This window comes from Emydura macquarii, unplaced genomic scaffold (genome assembly GCF_026122565.2).
Source record: "Emydura macquarii macquarii isolate MOO-44397 ecotype Brisbane River unplaced genomic scaffold, CSIRO-AGI_Emac_v2 contig_2422, whole genome shotgun sequence".
NCBI classification, from domain to species: domain Eukaryota; kingdom Metazoa; phylum Chordata; order Testudines; family Chelidae; genus Emydura; species Emydura macquarii.
Window position 1 is genome coordinate 5876449 of NW_027132559.1, and position 14594 is coordinate 5891042.

The following is a 14594-nucleotide window of genomic DNA, read 5'->3' on the forward strand; positions in this document are numbered from 1 at the left end:
AGGGAGGGGTGTGTTTTGGCAGAAGGGGCACCTAAGAAGGAGATACCCACTTATGAGGTGGAGGCTGGCCCAAGGAAAGGAGTTAGACAGGAGAAGGCCAAAAGGAAGCCTTCTGCCAAGGCAAAGAAGAGTTTGTTTTGGGTACTGGGAGGTTAGCCACATAAAAAGAGAGAGCATAACAGTAAAGAGGAAAGCATGGACCCCAGTGAGACAGGAAGACGGGGGTTGCCAGATAAATTGATTGAGACTGCTGGAAATGGGCATAACCACAATGGTGAAACAGGCTACTGTGGGGACCCAGACCCTGGAGGAAAAGTGTAGAGAAGCCATAGAAGAACAGGACAAGCTGTAGTTCCTGGTCAGGGACCTAAGACAAAGAAAGGGATGACCTGAGAACCTAGCTGCAGCAGGTATGGGGTGTGTGATTTAGAGAATGCCTCCTCCCCCCAGTTTCAGTCTTGAAGGGGAGGATGTGTGATGGGATAGACTCCCCACACTAGCACTGCAAGACCTGAATTAGGCCAGGAAGGCTCAATCAGCTAATTAGGCTGCAAGCGGGGGAGATTTAGGTGGGATATTGGTGCCCTGTGACATAACAACTGTTTTCTTAATACTGGGCATAGGGCATCAACATTCCACCTAAAATCTATGTCAATAATGAAGCTCTGGACAACATGGATCATGTCTATCTTGTCTCAACTTTAACCAGCTCACTTAGCCTTGATAGAGAACTTGATGTGAGACTCGGCAAAGCCTCTGTCACCTTTGGCAAATTTATCTTTTGTCTGGAACAACAAGCTGCTAACCCTGAATACAAATGTGTCTGTTTATCAGGCTTGTGTCCTCAATACCCTCCTTTAGGGCTGTGAGAACTGGGTCACTTACTCGGAGTTGGAGCAGAGATTGAACAGCTTCCACCTTCGCTGTCTCAGAAAAATCCTTGGAGTCACTTGGGACCAATGGATCACTAACGAGATCCTTAAGACAGCCAGCCTGCAGTCTATGCAGACTATGCTAGACGGCCACAGGCTTTGCTGGCTGGGACACGTGGAGTGCATATCTCAAGATCATCTGCTGAAAGTTATGCTCTATGGCCAACTCAAGAACTACCCATGACGAAGAGGAAGGCCAAAGCTCTGATACAGTGACATGGTCAAGCTGGGTCTCAAGAAATTCAGCATTCCCCCTGAAAACTGGGAAAGCCCTGCCCACAGTCGCTCAGGCTGGAGAAGCCAGGTTAAGACTGGTGCAGCCCAGGCTGAGGCCCGCAGGTGAGCCAGGAAGCAGAATGTGCTCCAACCTCCGTCTAGCGAGCGGACTTCTAGCCATTGTGGTGAGGTCTGCCGCTCATGCACTGGGCTCTTCTCCCACACTTGACCATTGACCACATACCATTGACTGACTGACTGACCTTTGTTGTGTTTCCTTTCATCTGTCAAGATGTTGGATGGCCATACAGGGGAGATTTAGGCTGGAGGCAGCTGATTAAGGACAGGCTCACCTGTACAGGAAAAGGCAGGGCCTAAATAAAGTCATGTAGCTGGCGGCAGAGGGGAGCATGGCTGCTGCTGGGAAAGGCTGCAGGTAGAGGAAAGAGAGAGGGGGAGGACCTCAGTGACCTGGCTGAAGGGCCAAGCCACAGAGAGGAAGCTGCAGAGCTGAGAGTGTGAGAGGTAGCAGGGTCAGGCAGGACAGGGGAAGACACCATCGAAGGGAGAGCATAAGACTGGCAGAGCCAGTCCCCAGGATGACCAACAAGACGTGCTGCTCACAGTAAATGGACCCTATCACAGTCAGGAAAAACTGATCTCTACCAATATGAACCTGTTTTGTACTTTGGTAACTATCTAGCCATTTATGCTATAAACAAGTCCAATGATTCTTTGGGGGAAATGGCACTGCATATTGTGCATTGCAATATGTTGTAGTTGCATATTACAGTATGAACTGATGTTTATCCTGCAAAGTCAAGACAAAAAAACCCTGATTTTTAAATTAAAGATTTCATGGTCAGAAAAATTGAGTGTTTCTTCCGACAGAGAAGATGCTGTGGATGGGAAGCCTAAGTTTGCAGACCTGACTATTAATTTTGGGTGCCCAGCTTGAGAGCTATTAGAAGAAGGGCCTCATTTTCAGTTGCATGGATGCACGCTATCTTCTGACAATCAGGTTCCTTCAAAGTGTTTCAGGTTGGTCACCCCAAAATTAAGGTGCCTAAAATCATTAGTTAATTGAAAATCTAGTCTGAGATACAATGGATGATGGTGAATATTAATGAGGCTTGATTGTAAGCCTTGGGAATTACTGCTCTCGTGCTGGAAAAACAAAAACTACCTGAATATTAATGCTCCCAGTTCATTTTTTGCAACTAATTAATTCTAGAATGAAAGATAAGCTGCTTGCTTTTCAAGGAGGATTCTTGAATTACATGGACAGAGGCGATGCAGACTCAGGGAGACATTGCAAAATATAAAACATGGTCCTTTTAAAAACATACATACTCTGTATAATGTATATGCACCTACATATAGAGAAAGAAACCTCATGGGGTGAACAGCAATATACTGTATTTCCTGAATCATCTAATCTTTTTTAATCCTATTACTATGAAATTAAGTGAAACCTTTTAGCAATGGAAACTGTGCTAAGAAAGACAAAGCATTAGTCTCATGCATAGTGTAATAAATAAATGTTTACAAGCTATTCTCCCTAGTTTATGAATCTCAGCCCCCCATAATTCATATATGTACAATTATTTAAATGTGTGTATGGGTGTTTTATAGATATCCAGGTGCATTGAGAACAATGGGGGAGGTGGAGTCCGGTACTTAAGACCTAATGACGACCATTGAGTAGGAGGTGAGAATGGGTGAGCAAAGTAATTTACCTTCGGTAGTGAGATAGCCACTCCACCTCCCCCATTGTTCTCAATGCACCTGGATATCTATAAGATGCCTCTGTGTTACCTATTTTCTGTATTACTGCATCTGAAGAAGAGAGCTGAAGTCTCTCGAAAGCTTATGCCTGCAAATATTAAATCTGTTAGTCTTTAAAGTGCCACAGAACTCTTGTTTTTGATGCATGATTATGTATTTTATAGAAACAGCATGTAATGTTTATCAGTAACTGAGCCCAACTCAGACAGCTGGAGGAAAATACCACCTTCAATAGCTACCAATAGAATATTTGTTTCTTGATAAAGAGCGAGAGACAAAAGCAGTTAAGATGCCCCTCCTGTGATCTTATTACAGAGTAAAACAATTGCTGTTGGATGAAGTTCATAGTCACGGTAAGATTTTCCAGAATCAGCCAATGAAGAATTTCATTTGTGATCATGGCATACGGACCTTGACATATGCATGTGACAGTCTCTTCCTGGGATGTTTTATTCAGTTCTTGGGACTTCTGAGCTCATTTTGGACTATTCCAACTGATGTTCATAGACTGAACAATTAACTACAGCCACTGACTACAGAGGATGTAGGATGTTATAGGTTTAAGTCCTCTTTGTTATTCTGAAGGATTGGGATACCATGCCAGGAGGAAAATGGGATAAGTGATTTCCAAGAAGTTGAGAAAAAGGAACGAGGGCAGAAATTAAAATTAATTCTTCACCCCTTTAAATATATATATTAGTAGAAATGGAAGCAGCTGGACAACTCTGCTTTTAAAGCAATTTAAACTGCTATTGGCAGCAGCCACATTGCCTGCGCTGGGGTTGTTATGAAGATTGACCCTTAAGGAGTTCAATCTGTTATGCTACATTATTGAAAAGAAGATGAAGAGGTGATTTGATCATGGGCTGCACAGACCTACCTAGGGAGAAAATATCCAGTACCAAAGAACTCTTTAATTTAGCAGTTGAATGCATAACAGGATCCAGTGGCCAGAAGTAGAAATTAGACAATTTCTAACTGGAAACAAGGCACATTTTTAACAGTTAGGGTAACTAACTATTAGACTAACTTATCCACGAACATGGGGGGATTCTCCATCAATTGAAATCTGTAAAGCAAGATTATATGTCCATCTAAAAATATGATATAAATCACACTCTAATTGCAGGGTGTGATGCTGGAATTACAGGGTGAAATTCTATGGCCAGTATTATGCAGATAGTCAGAAGAGTTTATCACAATGTCCCTTCTTGGTTTAAAGTCTATGACTCTTGATAAAATGACAGGTGGGTAAATTCCAGAGACTGAGGAGGAATTGCAAGACTAGGGAATCTGTGGAATAAAATTTTGAGAAGGGAGAACCATCCTCTGTATTGTGTTGCCCCTGGCTGCCTTCCATCTTGGAAGCACAACAGATTATAAAGCGTATGACAGGGAAAATAGATCTCTCAGTTCTCAAAAAGGTTCTTTTATATACCAACAATCCCTCCATCTCTTTCAATTTAAACAAATGGCTCATATTTCTGCAAAAGCTATTCCTTACACTCCAGTTTTTCTTTAGCATAACTGTATGGTTTGCTAATTGGCCCTTCGAGTTTGTTTATCTTCAGAAAAATAGTGTATAACTTTTCTCCTCTTGGGTACTGAGCTTTCCTTGTAAATCAGGATTCAGATCAGCACCCCCTTTGCTAAATTTTAACACTGAGTAACGATGAAATCTGTTTGCACAGCAATTGTCAGACTACGATCAATAACATTTAATATATATAAATAAAAGAGCCAAATTAAAAAAACACAACAGAGATAGGACATATAAAGTTCTGATATCTAACCCAGTGGATGAGGAACATGGAAACAGTATATTCAAATGAGGAATGGATATAGCCCTGCAAACAGATCAGTAAAAGAATATTTCCATAAACACAAAGAACAAGACTCTATTTGTATTCATAAGACATTTTTTATACTTGAAAGTATGCATTAAATAAATGGGCCAAATGCATCTCTAGTTTAAGTATACATTTAACTCAAGTGTGATCAAAAGCAGGACCCAAAAGTATATTCCAGTGCTTTAAAATACACTAAAAATATTTAAGATCTTAAATTATTACTGTATATGTCCATAACTTTAACATTGCAAAGATGCATTAAAAAGCAACCTGAAAAGTTTTTGATAGCTGCTAACAAAGACTCCAGCCCTGTAAGAGCAGGTAACACCTGAAGTGGTTCAAGAGGCTGAATTCTGCACCCTGCCTTACGTGTCTCATATCAACTCATGCAGAGAAAGCACGGAACCTGAATTTGAGTTCTGCAGGCAAATACAGGAGGAAATTATTTTAAAATACATAATTTATAACTGCATATTTAACTATTTTTAGGTGTATCCAGGTATTCTGTTGGTAATTTAGTGATTTAGGCTGGATTTTCAAAGTCACTCAAAGGAGCCAGGCACTCAAACTGCACTGGATTTCAGTATGATTCACTCTCCTAGTTCAATTAGGTTCCTTTGAAAATCCCAGATTTACTCAGTATTTTTTGGATGTTTTAAACCCTTAAAATGTAAATCAGAAATGGAGTCCTGATGGCAAACCTTGTCAAACTGTTGAGACTGGCATCAACTGATGCACCGTAGGTTGTGTTTGTCAGGAATACAAACACTGTCCCATTAATGACCTGTCTGACATTGGACAGATACCAAAGTTAACTTTGCACTGTTAACTCATCTATCAACCCAGTTGACACTGTTTTGAGCTACATTATAAAAAGGCTTCCATGCTAGTTTAATGGGAATGGAAAAACTGATGAGGCCCATGTGCATCTCAAGAGAAGAGAAGAGAAGGCTAATGACAGGATTAAAATTTCCTGGTTGGTGGCTGAAATAATTTGGGAAGAATACCTTGGTAAAAATGAGGTAACCTGAGCTCTTTGGAACATAGAACCTACAAATCAGTAGGGAAAAGTGGCTTGCTATAATACTGTACAGATAGTGTGCTTACAATGCTGATTTTTCCATGAAGAAGATTTCAAAGGCCAGGTCCTCAGGTAATGTAATTTGGCATTGCTCCATTAATCAGAGTTACTTCAGCTGAGAAGCTGATTCTAAGCCTAGAGGGGAAAATTCCACCCTGACTATAACTTTAATTACTTATTCTTGAGGTGAATTTAGTCCATAGACATTACAGAAATGACTGACTAAATGACAAATATATGGCAGTCTCAATTTGCTAGATCTGTCATTTAAAAATCAGTACAAAATATTTTCAAAATAGTGAGAGCACCTTAAAGACTAACCAATTTATTTTGGCATAAGCTTTCCGGCATCTGACAAAGTAGGTTTCTGCCCACGAAAGCTTATGCCAAAATAAATTGGTTAGTCTTTAAGGTGCCACAGGATTCTTGCTGTTTTGCTAAAAGCAGACTAACACGGCTACCCCTCTGTAACTCATATTTTCAAAATGTTATCTATTAGAGCTGGGTGCACAATTCACAAACATATTCAATGAATATCTAATGTGGTGAATTTTATGTAGTTCTCTGAATACAAGATTAGATAAATGATGTATTGTTATTCACCCAATTCACAGGCATTCAGTCTGACAGATACTGAACCATCAGTTTATGGCCACATGCAGGTCATCCATCAAACTGCTATTCTTTTTTTATTATACTATTCTTATTTTGGTGAAGTAGTAATCAGAAATTTCATGTTTCTTTGTTCATTATTCACAGAGCATCAGGTAATGGGAGAAAAATAAAAATTTGCAAGGATATTTTAACAATAGACAAATGCTTCTTTAATTAAGCCTTGAATTAGGTCTTGTGTTCAAGAAATCTCCCAACCCAGAAGCCTGTTTTGACAGTTTCTGTCTGTGTACACAGGAATATCGTGAGAGGATTATGAAGCAATTTGCTAGCAGGCAGGGTGAAGCACTTAAAAAAAAAAAAGTATAATCATTGCTGATGTTTACATGAAAAAACCACAAGCTTTCATAAGCAAGCTTCATGAATACTAACAGAAAGAATCAGGATGTTTTAAGATAATCTTGTTTGAATGTCTTATCAAAAGGTGAAATATATTTTTAAAGACAGTTATCTATAGGTCAAATCCTCCAAGAAGAATGTGCCAAATTTAAAAGCAATAAATGAGGGGAAAGGCAGAGATCCTGGGCAGGCCCTTGCGCTACGGAACTAAATTCTTCAGCATTTCTCCCCACAGGTGCACAGAATAGGAGGCTATGGGTGTTTTGGATGGGTACAGGAAGTAAATCAGTGTTGCAGAAGGGAAAGCTGCAGCAGGTATAGGCAGAAAACAACAGGCCAATGGGCTAGCTGCTATAGCAACTGCAGGCCAGTTGCTCAGGTTCTTCACCATCTGCCTCTGGGTTTTTGGCGGGGGAGGAGGCGAATTTCATCCCCCAAACCCTCACTCTGAACTATCTCTTCTGTACACCTGGCTGGCATGAGGGGATTAGGATTTTATTCTACCACAGCAGTAAATTTCACTTGGATGAGAGTGGCATTACGAAAACCTAAACTAAGCCAGAAAAAGCCATGAACGCATTATAATGAATTAATGAATTCTGAACTGAAGCAAGCACAATAAACCTGTGTTAGTTCATAAATAGCAAAACGAAACAGAAATCTTAATGAAACACATGTAAAGCTCAGCTGTTTCATGGCATCTGCCTGCTGAATTTCAGTATATTTTTACTAATCACCTCACACCCCACAGTTAAGACTATAATGTTTTTTCAATTTAAAACTAATCTTTCCAAAATTCCCTTTTTAAAATGGGGACTGGTTAGTGAAAGCATTTAAAAGATGAATCATGGTCTGTCACTGGCCTTTTGAGCCCAAAGTATTAAAGTTGAAAATTAAGTATTTTTGCTGTAAAAGTGTTGTGTGTGTGTGTGTGTGTGTGTAGACATGTAAAAAACCCACATGAGATTATAGCTTGTAGGAAAGTACTGCGCTGACAGTCCAGGAGAATGAAGTCACTGTTTTTCCATAGAACAGGTTCACTGCAGTCGAAAGCCCTGAAGGCTTCCTTATGCAGCCCAGCCAGCATGCTTTACCCCTCGCATGAAGGGACAGTCTTGAGTAGGGAGAGAATAGTTTGGCCTCCATGCTGATTCAAGCCATGATCTCTCTGCCAATCAACGGTGATGCTGTTTTTGTGACATCGACATCTATCAATAAAGAAGTGGTTTGAGGCCAGCTCATTTCACATAGAACACCCAGTAGCCATCAGATGGTAATGATTTCGTTACTACCAACCTTTGCCAGATTGATGCCAGTTATCTAGAGCAGGGGTTTTCAATCTTTTCTCTATCAGGACACCCCTTCTCCTATCGAGCCAGGATTTAGTTGGGCTCCTCCTCCCAGCTACCAGTATGGGAAAAGCAACATGGTTTGCAACCTCCTGGCACCCATTCATGACTCTGCTGAGTGTCCCCCACACACACATTGAGAGCCCTTGATGTAGAGGTGAAATGCTCACTACTATCTACTGTGATGCTTAGTCCAATTGAATGTATCACTAATACCCTCATCCTTATAGTGTCCAACAGTGTAGAGCACACATTACGTGTGACCCTACAGAACCCTGCTTTTCACTCCCTATCCCTGATACATTCCCGCTAGCATAGCTGGATGCAGGGGTGGTGCAAGAGCCACACGTGCTGGCTCTGCACTAGTGAAGAGCTCCTCCACCATAAGAGAATTCTCAGCTCCTAAGAACCAGCTGCTTTCCAGCCTATTTGTGGGGCCCGAGCAGCTCGAAGGAGCCAGAAACACACCAGAGAATGTCCCTTTTCTAAACATTCCTGCCAACCAAGCTTTCCCAGAGGTGGCAACAGCAGTGGCATCAGTGTCGACAAGGCACCAATGGCCACCAGCATTTTAATCACTAGGACTCCCATCATTGGAATAGCAACAGTGGAAAATTTTAGGCTAGCAGAGACAGATGGAGTTAGGTCTGCTCAATCACAAACACTGCTTCTTAGCTTTGACTTGAGGTCCCAACAGTTACTGACCAGACCCAGCACTGGTTATCTTAGATCTGACAAAATCACAGTTGAATGAATTATAGCGATAGCCAGTACATCTTGCTAACATCTATCATTTGTTAACAGCAGTGTGCATGAGACAGAAAATGCATCTTCACCCCAGGAAGTTTAGAATTTTCTATGACCACCCCACTCTGCATTTGTATGCACATCCAGTGCATAATTCTGTAATCTCATGATCACACTCTGTAAAGTGACTGGAGTACATATTTTATATGCATAACCTTGCTACAGTGCATCCACTGCATATTTCCTTAATCTCATGATCACTTTCCATATTTTACTTGGACAGTGATACAAGGGTGAAAAATAATCCAAACATCAGTTCTGATCTCAATACATTTTTGTCTATAAAGTATTCATGAATCCTTTCACATGCATAAGTGAATGTTAACTCCACCTCCTCTATTTGTACCTTTACCTTTGTTGAGGGATATCTTTGAAGAGTACACTTCCTGGCTAGACTGTTTTTGCAAGGCAACACATGGAATGTGATCACAAACCAAAAGGGGCTAGAGTCAGCCATGTTTTTTTGTCTAAAAGTTTTAGTATATGTTCTTTTACTCACTCAAACTCTTTTACCACTCCCTAGTAAGTGCAATATACTGAATTCCTCCCTTCCATCCTAAAATAAATTATTTTAATGCATGTGAAAAATATCAGAAGTTAAAGTCCTATTTACTTATAGGACAGATACAACCTGGGCAAAAGCAATTCAACCTTCTCCACACTGATTTGCCAACATGTCTCAAACCCTGACATTCAGGGATTGCCTCTAGGGAGGGAATGTGCATCATAGCAGGGGCTACCTCTTACTATATAGTTGTGTAGTGCCAAGTACAAATTTATGGAGGATAGGTCCATCACTGGCTATTAGCTGGGATAGGCAGGGATTGCTGTTTGCCAGAAGCTGGGAATGGGCGATGGGATGGATTACTTGGTGATTACCTGTTCTATTCATTCCCTCTGAAGTATCTGGTATTGGCCACTTCCGGAAGACAGAATACCGGGCTAGATGGACCATTGTTCTGACCCAGTATGGCCATTCTTATGCTCTGATGACAGTTGGAGTTTCTAGGCACTACTGTATTATGGTAATAATAGTTTATAATAATAATGGGAATACACTAGATACAGATTAAGCAGATTTTGTGACTGTACTTAAACATTCCCCCAGTGGAGAAGAACAAGAACTTTATAGCTAACTACTAAGAGTTTGTTATAGCTGCATATTCTAAACCCTACAAGCAAATTGCGTAACAGTTGATGCACCAGAGGACACCACAACAGAAACAGTATAGCAGTCTTACAGGAGCACTTGCAACAAACACTTGGAGAGAAAATGAAGATGTAAATGAGAAAAGGGTGCAAATCAACAGTGGGGATTCCAATTTCAGAAGGTCTTAGATTCTACATTGTCACCTCTCCCTAACAGACAAATCAGAGACAATGTAATAAGCCACATGCAGATATTAATGTGCCTACCTTTTTGTAGTGCTACAGATTTAGACACTGGTAGTAAACCTGCTGCTACTCTATAGATGGCCACAGCCTAGGATAAAGTTCAGGCTGAAGAAACCAACACATAAAAAAAAAACAACCCAGAAAAGCCAAGATAGATTGATTTTATTGCTACAACAACCAAGCTTGAGGGTGTTGAGAAGAACAACAGCATGAAACAGAAGAGTCATCATTAAACCTGCAAAACAGATATGGGGCCCAGTTTTAAATGCAGGCACCCTTTTCTCCCTTTCGGGTAGGAAATCCAAATGCAACTACATTTTTATATACCTAAGTATCAATTAGAACATCCAAATATAGGGGATTTACTAAAGTACTCCATATTTGAAAATTGGGCCTGCGTTCAAAGACAAGACAGATCCAAAGATGGCTCCATTCATATGCCTGCACTACATAGCCGCCTACTCAGCTCACTCAGTTGGAATACTTCCAATTGTGTATTATGAGCTTTTAAAATCAAATGTAATAGTAAATGTTGCTTAATCTCTCTTTGTAAAAGAACGGGGCTATAACATCAGAAGTAAATTGCTCAATGAGGAAATTAACAGGTTGCACTGAGAAACATAAGGTATTAAGAAGGACTAAGCTATGATCTGAGGACTTGTGCGTTTAGAGTCTGTACTTCAATGTTTGCCCAGTGTCTTATAAATATCTGCATGTTATTGAAATGCTTACATAGCAAATAGTGGAAGAATTACTTGTGTGGGTTAGGTCTGACCTGTATTCTAGTTCCCTCCACACTTTATGTTCAATAGGCATCTCAGACATTTGCCTGTAACAGCTTGTAACAGCTATTCTTAGGAGATATGCTGCCAGCTTTTTAGTTTGTGATGTTGGAGATATTGTTAAAGCCACCAGAATACAAAGGCCTCGTCAAGAAGCCATCTATCACACAGAAAGCCTAAAGGCCATCATGATAGACGAGAAGGAGATGGGACAGTTTTTTTTAGCTGTTGATTTTGATTTCTTTTGTAAAACTAGGTTTGGGAAAAAGGTAAAAAGTCCCAGTAATGAATTCCCTTAAAAAGAGAAAATCTTTATCTGGGCTTTATATATTTTGCTTCCTTAGATAATATGGGGCATTGTAGAGCTGAGAGAGTAATGAGTGTGTGTTGAAGGTAGGGAATTGGCATGACAGTTATCTATTTCCACCTATGATAGTAGCAACATTCCCAAATAAGGCAGTGGTCGGGAAAGACATTAGGTTACCTGGAGAAAATGAAGGATGGTTCTTGAGTAGAGTTTGTGCATTCTGGTCTTGCTCCTGAAGAAATATTAAAAACTTTAAATGAATGTATACAATATTGATAGCAGTTAAAGACAGGGTCTCGCCTTCTGGTCTCTGTTTGTGACTACACAACTTATGCACTCATTTAGGAGCACAAACTATAGAATTTCTTCTGCAACCTTATTTGCACTTGCATATATTATTGGGGGTTTAATGACAAAAATCTACACAGAAAAAGACTTTAAAGAAATTTTCACAAGCGACAGCTTGCAAAACTGCGTCTGGCACAGCTGTCCCTAGGGAGTGCGGGGTCTGGGGCAAACCACACAGTGTGGGCTATCTGCCCGCCTCCCATCCAGTCTGGTGCAGGGCCCCCCAAAGCCCAGGGCCAGGGCGGTCACCCCATTCGCCCTATCCTAGGGATGACTCTGGCCTCTGGTGCGTAAAAATGGAGCTAGGTTGGTGTTGCTTTGAAGAAGTGCAGTGGAGGATTCTAAATGACTGTATAGTGATCACAGGAAATGGAATCGCCCAAGTCTAAAAAGACCAGCATGGCTAAAACCAAGGAATTTAATATGGGTTATAATGAACAGGTGGTGAGTGGAATTTGAAACATATATCCGCCCACAGACAGTTCATCTTCACTAGCAGCTAAAATACAGGGAAGTGATGGCTCGAACAATGAATTTAGAACACACAAAAGAAAACATTTTTTCCTTCCATAACTGTTGTTGGTTGTGCATCTATGGTTTTAAGACATGTTTTATTCAGGACAGAAGGTACAGTAAAAAGTTAACACATTTTAAAATTAATAAGTTGCATTGAGCTGTTTAGAGTAAGAATGCACAACTAAAACCAACAGTTTATTCTGTTTCTAGTCATTTGTATATAAAACACTTGAAGTATAAAGTAATATTTGTACCACACCCATGCATCTCAGAATGCTTTTACAATTCATCTTTGCCCCACTCCTCTGAAGTATATTATCTCCACTTTTAGAAATGGGTACAGAGATGTTAAAATAGGACTTTCAAACATGCTCACTGTTGGACTCACGACTCCCACTGAAATCAACAGGAGCTTTAAAATGGACTTAAATAGGTGCAGAGTTAGGCTAACCAAAACAGAGAGTTTTAAAATCTCAGTTTAAGTGACTTGTTTAGAGTCTGATGGCAAGAAGTGAAGAACAGGGACAGAACTCAGAGTATGGTCATCTGGCTTCTAGACTATGCAGCCTTTCCTTTGCTTTTTGTGGAATTGAAGGCACATGCTCATCCCACACATTATTCAAAATAGAAATGTTATCTTTTTGTTCACACATTTCCAATACTTTTTCACCTAATGGCAAAGTGTCTCAGAAATGAAGTAGATGGTGTTCAGAAGACAGGCCAAGATAGGTAATTTTTCAGTTTCTTCCAACAGAAAACAAATGCTATTATTTTGGGGAGAATTCCCCCCCCCCCCCCCCCCACTATTAAAGACAACCTGTGATGTTTTCTGACTTGGCTCAAGATTGCCATCTTGAAATAAAATCCAAGATGGGAATGCAATGAACAAGCAGCAGAACAAGAAAACTGAGGCTGCTGTTTCATTTGTCATGTAGGGCAGCTGCACGAATATTAGATCTGTAATTTCATTTGCATGTCTCATATATCCTAGAGTCAGACCGCAGATTATTTACATTGAGACAAATAAAAAGGTACCTGAACTAATTTAAAAGGGCTGATAAAAAAAAATAAGGATTAACCACCTCTTTAGCCTTCAACCATAGGAACATGACATTTATCAGAAAAAGATATTTATCAGTCTAATTCTCTGCTGTAGTTTCTGCCTTCCAATGCAGTGAGCCTCCCTGTACTTAGAAGGCCCCTCATACTTGGATTACGTTTTCAGGATACATGAAGATTTGTTTTATTAATTAATCTCAGGCATCCTTCCCCCCCAAAAAAAGTCACATCTTTCTGAACTTTTGATTACAATGCTAGCTCAGTGCTGTTTATCAGAAAATGGCCAGTGGCTTTACAGCAATGGGGCCTGGGGGATAGAGCTTTGGAGTATGACTGGGGAGGCTAAGGTTCTATTCCCAGCTCTGCTACTGGCCTGTTGGTGCCCATGGGCAAGTCACTTCCCTCTGTGCCTCAGTTTCTCTTCATTTGTAAAATGGGGATGATACTGACCTCCTTTGTTAAGTGCTTTGAGATCTACAGATGAAAAGTGCTATAATCCTGAGCTATTATATTATTCTGTTTTTTGAAGAAATCTACATTCTTGTTAATCCCAGTATTTCCATGCACCATACTGTAAATTGTCACGGTGGGGCTGGATCCCCCTTTCCAGAAAACTCATAGAAGAGGCAATGTTAAGTAGGAAATTCCATGAGTTGATAAGGCTTAGTTCCTGGCTGATCCCATCAAGCAGTGTGGGATTTTCAAGGTTTGCGGGCCCATGCATCACAGAGCTGTCCAGAGATCAAGGAAAGACCCTGTGCTCATTTCCTTTTCATCACACTGGTAAGTACAACTTCATTAGGACCCATGCTGGCATTGCCTGCCTGCCTGTAAGTGAGCCATGTCCAGCTGGGGAAGAAGGTTCAGAGTAAACTGTTTGGCAGTTAATGAGATCAGGATCAGCATCAGTTTTAACAGGAACTTCCCCCTGGCCAAATACTGCTGTCCTGGGCCAAATACCCTTTAATGAGAAGGCATCAGCGGAGTAATCTTTGTCTGAAGGGGCCTTAGCTAGTTCAGTAGGATTTCAATTATTTTGGCAGGCTTCTCCTTTCACCTCCAGTAGATTCATCCATTCTACACATTATGAGATAGTGGTGAACCTGTGCATCTCCTTGGCCTCAAATGACAACTAAGACAATATAAGAGAATT